Source organism: Terrapene carolina, unplaced genomic scaffold, assembly GCF_002925995.2.
Source record: "Terrapene carolina triunguis isolate 2854851 unplaced genomic scaffold, T_m_triunguis-2.0 Scaffold96, whole genome shotgun sequence".
Taxonomy (NCBI): Eukaryota; Metazoa; Chordata; order Testudines; family Emydidae; genus Terrapene; species Terrapene triunguis.
The window spans coordinates 10,993,737-10,999,798 of NW_020664447.1; positions in this window are offsets into that span (position 1 = coordinate 10,993,737).

Genomic DNA, 6,062 nt, shown 5'->3' on the forward strand with positions numbered 1-6,062 from the left:
TAGAAGTCTCCAGAGTCCCTGTCCTGTGCCTGTCTTTCCTCCTTTTATGTTTGATTATCTTCACTTTAGTTTAGGGTCTTGTTTTCACAGGCAATTTGTTAAAACATTCCACCATTTTCCTAGCAATGTTAGAAATGTTAAGGGAGATCAGCCACTTAATAACCCTGTTGTCTAAGATGCCAGTGTTCACCAGAACCTTGCCTACACTAGAGCTCCCACCACAGGAAATGCAACTCTAGAAGATTTTAACAAAAGTGTCAGTGTAGATGAGACCTATTTTGTCTCATTTTAGCATCTTTGTATGGATCTTTTTCACAATCTAAAAGCTTATCAACATAATAAAGGGTGGCCTATGGCCTTGTCCACACGAACTTGCATCAATTTAGCTAAAGATGTTTTTAAATCAATTGTGTTAAATTGGTGAAAAACCCTATATAGACACTTACTTTGATTAAAGAGTAGATGATGTCAATTTTAGCAAAATTGATTCCTGACTGACAAATTTAAATGGAATAAACTGTCTAGCCAAGATTTTGTTCTAGTTTATTTTTACATATATAAAAAATCAGGTTTTAAAACTGATTTACATGAAATCAGTGTAACTTTCTAGTGTAGACAGGCCCCAGGATCAAAGCTGACCATCTTTAGAAATAGATGTAAGAAGTGAGATAGACAACATTTCCTTTGACTATGAATTTAATCTTGGGCATTTAGCTAGCTAGTCAGGTGTCTCTCCATTCTATAGGCTAAATTCAGATGGGGGTAAAGAAGGTACAACCCCATTAATAAAAATTAACTCCGTATCCAATACCATTGAACATGACCCTATATTTTTAGTACGTCAGAGGGCCTGATATATTGCTTCTGTTAATGGGAAATGTGACTAGACCCAACTTTGAACCATCTGTACTGTAATGTGCATCTAGATCCCATAGTTACAGTGCCTTATTAATCTGTATAATAAGCAGCAAGTAACTGTAAAAAATATGAGGGCAATTTGCATAAATAATAGCCAACTAATTTTAATGTGAAAGGTAGCTATCTACCAGATGAAATACCCCAAACCTTCACTAGTGGCAAGCAGACCACAATATCATTATACAGTCACTTGGTAGCCTCATCTTAACTTCATATATATATATAAACAATAGATCACAACAAAATCAATACTAATACAGGTACAACCAGGGCCGGCTCCAGGCACCAGCTTAACAAGCAGGTGCTTGGGGCGGCCAAGGGAGAGGGGCGGCACCTGCGGCAATTCAGGGGGCGGCAGGTCCCTCACTCCCTCTAGGAGCGAAGGACCTGCCGCTGAACTGCCGCCGATCGCGGCTTTTTTTTTTTTTTCCCCCAATTGCCGCCGATCGCAATCACGGCTTTTTTTTTTTTTTTTTGTTTGGGGCGGCAGAAATGCTGGAGCCGGCCCTGGGTACAACAAATGCTTAAGGTACTCAGAACAGAGATATGGAAGGAATCATTCCTACAGCTCCATTTACAGTGCTGCAGAATTATCAGTGGCTTTTGTACATTTCAGTTTCCTGATATTCAGTGAGTCATTCAGTTACAACAACTCTGATGATTTAACAAATCATGTGATAGTAGAGCTGGAGAAGAGGTGTAAAGAAAGCAAAAGGAAGTGATCCTTTAGACTGTTATGAAAGCTAACTAAAGTAGTAATTTTGCTCAAACCTTGTGGGATAAATGTTATGAGTAAACACTGTATGATCACAGATATGTAACTGGAGAGAGAGATTGAGACTTCAAAACAGATCCCTAAAATGAGAAATTAAGTGAAAATATTTGTTTTAGAAACTGTAAATTAATACAAATAATTATGTGGAAATGCCTATTTCCTAAAAAATATCCCCAATTTATTGTTCATTTTATCTATTAAATGTATGTATCTATATTTTTATACCTCACTCATCACAGTGAGAACTATATTATCTTACTGAAGACCTGAATCAGAATTCCATATATCATTTGTCTGAAAAATAAAAGTATCTTTCTGCATGGGGCGGGCACTATCTGTTAGTGTGTAGTAATTTTTCATTTCTGCCCCCTGAATTAACATTTATTTAGCCGCAAGGGAAAGTAGTAGATTGGTTTCAGACTTGTCCCTACATTAAAACACAGGTTAATACAATTTATTTATTTGTGATCAGGAGCATTCCAGGACAGAAATAAATGTAATTCACAATTAATAGGATTCCCTGTAGTTGGTGTTATGTTGTATTAGTAACTGGAAATATTGCACTGTTAGCCAATACTGCTACTATGTGTAGAATATGTGCACCAACAAGTTAGCTGGGTATAGAACCCGGTTGTCTGACTAACTAGTAATTCAGATAGAACAGGCAAATGACTTTTTTCTTGACAATGCTACTGTTGTTGTAATGTGCAAAAGAATCCTATTATGACTGTATGGCCACAGGCTTTACAAAAAGAACAATAACCATAGCAACAATCTTTCTCAGTCTAATAAGTATAAAATGACAAATCATTGGCAGTGCCAGTTTTTAAAAGGCATATAGTTCTTTGAAAGCTGGATTTGTTGAGATATTATAATATTCTGAACTTAATGAAGTGCTACAAATCCTTAACGGATGGTTAGAGAATGACACCCTCTAGTGGGTTTTGAAAATATCTGCATCTGAATGGTACTCTTGAACTCTGAAATTGACTTCCTGAATCATACAGTGTTTCTTTTGTCTTTATGCAGAATTATAATTTAAGGTTCCAAATGCAATAAACTTCTGTTAGTGTGCAATAAGCTCACTTACTAATAGCATCATCTTAAAAATGGTAATCTGAAGAAAGTTCAATTTAACTGTTTTTTTCATACAATTTATGTCAAAGTGCTTTTCAAAATACAGCATTTAATAAGAGCTTTAATTAATGAGTGTACCATTTCAGAACCTGCCATAAGAAAGATGTGAACTAACTGGAGAGAGCATAGAGGAGAGCAACAAAACTATAAGAGGTCTAGAACACACGAGTAAAGGTTGAAAGAATTGGGTTTAGTTTAGAGAAGAGGAAATGGGGGAAAAAATAATAGTCTTCAAATATATTAAGGTCTGTTACAGAGAGGACGGTGATCAATTGTTCTCCATGTCCATTGAAGGTAGGGCAAAAATTAATTGGCTTAGTTTGCAGCAAGGGAGATTTAGGTTAGATATCAGGGAAAAACTAATTATCAGCGTAGTTAAATACTGGAACAGGTTACCTTGGGAGGTTGTGGAATCTCAGTCATTGGAGGTTTCTAAGAACAGGTTAGACAAACAACTGTCAGGGATGGTCTAGATATATTTAATCTTGCCTTAGCATGGGGGGGAGGGGTGGACTAGGTGATCTCTTGAGGTCCCTTCCAGCCCTACATTTCTATGATTCTATAATGCATTCATATCTGTTTACTAGACTATTTTCATTGTATTTTAATTTTGTTTAAATTTTGCAAATTCCTATTATATTACTTTCATACCATGAGGGCTTTTTAAGAAAACCTAGTGCTAGATGTTTATCCCAGAAGACATGACCTAGTATTGTAAACCTCACGTTGAGGCTCCCTGTGTTTATAGTCTCAAATCCCAGTAGGTTTGATTTAATTTAGCCTTTCAACTGTTGTGAAAAATCAAATAAATGCAGGGCTTTGGAGCTGTGCTCTGGCTCCGCTCCAGCTCCAGGCAAAAACCTGCAGCTCCAGTGCTCCGGAGCTGCTCCGGGCTCTGCTCCAAAGCCCTGAATAAATGGAGGTATTCCAGGGCTGAATTTAACCTGTAATTTATAAATTCACACTTTCCTATACAGACCAATTGCCTTTATATTTTATATTTGAAAGAATAAGAAGTAATATTTAACATCTTGATTGCTTCATGGAAAAGTAAACCAGTATCCCCAGTTTCACCAAAAGGAGGTCCCTCAGCTCCCCCTGGTGTCAATATAAATTGGGGGTGCTCAGAACCTAACAAGATTGGATCTCTGCTGTCTACCAGTTGATCAGATTATATTCAGACATAATTTACTTAAGGTATACCTTCCTGTTTTGTATGGTTATTGGAAAGGCTAACATGATTTTAGATTATTATATAAACTTCTTGATAGGAATATTTAAAAAAAAATTAAATTGAAATAGCCAAAATAATTGTTTAGAACAATGCACAATATACATTGAAATTATAACATTGTCAGAATCTCCCTAATACTGTGATGAAAGTCAGTTTCTAGATTTTCTCAAAATAACTTTATCTTGTTTGCATGAGATATCTCTTGAATGTCATTTGAAAACAAAATGTTTCTATTGGTTTCTAGTAACTAAGAGCCCTAACCAGCAAAAAAATATCCATGGCCCTCAGAGACATGCAACCCTGGAAAGATCCTAGGTGTGTAGGAGGGTGACCATACACTAATCAGTTGGATTTGTCACAGCATACTCAGTGGAGCCACAGAATCATAGAAACAGGAGATGTAAAAGACCATATAGGTCATTTTGATTGTTGTCCATCTCCATGCACGTACAGGAATGCTCCCTAGAGCAGAGGTTCTCAAACTGTGGTCCATGGACCACCAGTGGTCCACGAGCTCCATTCAGATGGTCCGCAGATAGTTCCCTCCAAGGTGCGCGCCCGGGTGGCCGCACAGAAGAGAATGAAGGGCCACCCACCTAATTAGTGGAGCCGCGCAGGCATGGCTCCACTAATTAGGTACCTGGACCCTGGAGAAGATGCACATGTAAGGTGAGGTGGTGGCCTTGGGGGGAATAGAGGGTAGGTGGGAGGGGGCAGTGGGGTGAGAAGAGGGGGTGGGGAGAATTTGGGACGTGCAGGGCAGTGGCGGCCAGAGAAAGAGGGGACTTTCCCCAGCTCCAGGGCTGCAGCTGCCAAGGAGAGAGGGCCCTCCTTCCCAGTCTCAGCTCTGTGGCTGCTGTGGCAGGGGAGAGACCCCCCTCCTTCCCAGCCCCAGCTCGGGTGCTGCCGCGGCAGGGGAGAGACCCCCCCCCCCTCCTTCTGAGCCTCAGCTTGGGGGCTGCTGTGGCAAGGGAGAGACCCTCCCTCCTTCCCAGCCCCAGCTTGGGGGCTGCTGCAGCAAGGGAGAGCGGGAGAGACACACTCCCCTTCCCAGCCCCAGCTCGGGGGCTGCCACGGCAGGCGAGAGAGGGCACATCCATTGCATTAGAAAGGTAAGACTACTGATATTAAAATATGAGTTGTGTGTTTTTATTTGTAGAACAAAAAACGTTTATTATTATTATTTTATATAGTGCTTTTATCCAAAGCGCTTTACAATAGTTAGCTAATGGTACAAACAACATTTGGAAAGATCATTAAGTGGTCCGCCGAGACCCTCAGCAATTTTCAAGTGGTCCACGAAAAAAAAGTTTGAGAACCACTGTCCTAGAGCATATTTTCTATCACTTTTTTTTCCAATTTAAATAGTCTGGGAGATTTTCACAATCCAGTAGATCTGTGGGGAAATTTTAACCTAATATTCAGCCTAGATTTGCTCTTTATTAATGTCAGTTTGACTGGAACTGAAAATTGAGGCTTGTGTTTTCTTCTCCTGTACTTGGGGTGTCCTTTGAATATGTTCATCTTTTTTGAAAATAAGAGACTGATTCTGTCTCTTATAACTTTTTTCTCTCTCTATGCTTTGGAGTTAGTGCTTCTTTCTCCATGTACTTTGATTATATTCCTTTTTCATATAAATGCCACGTAGTCTCGTTGAACAATTTAGTCCCTTGTTTAAACTGCTTGCTTTTCTTTTTTACGCTAGAGGGAGCATTTTACTGTGCTTTCTTTTTGCTGCTCTTGTATTTTCTATGTTCACAGAGATGTATTTGCTTATTGTTCTTTTTACATATTCATATAATCATGGAATGCATTTTATATAGTTTGTACACTGTACTTGGAAAATTTAGTGTTTTGAACAAATTACCATTTAAAAATTATTTGAGCATGTGTGAATGTAATGCTTGTGTCTCATGGATTGTCAGTCCTTATACATGAAGTCTTTTATTTATCCACAGAATGGGTACAGCCAAAGCAGGAGCAACACAAGCTTGCCAC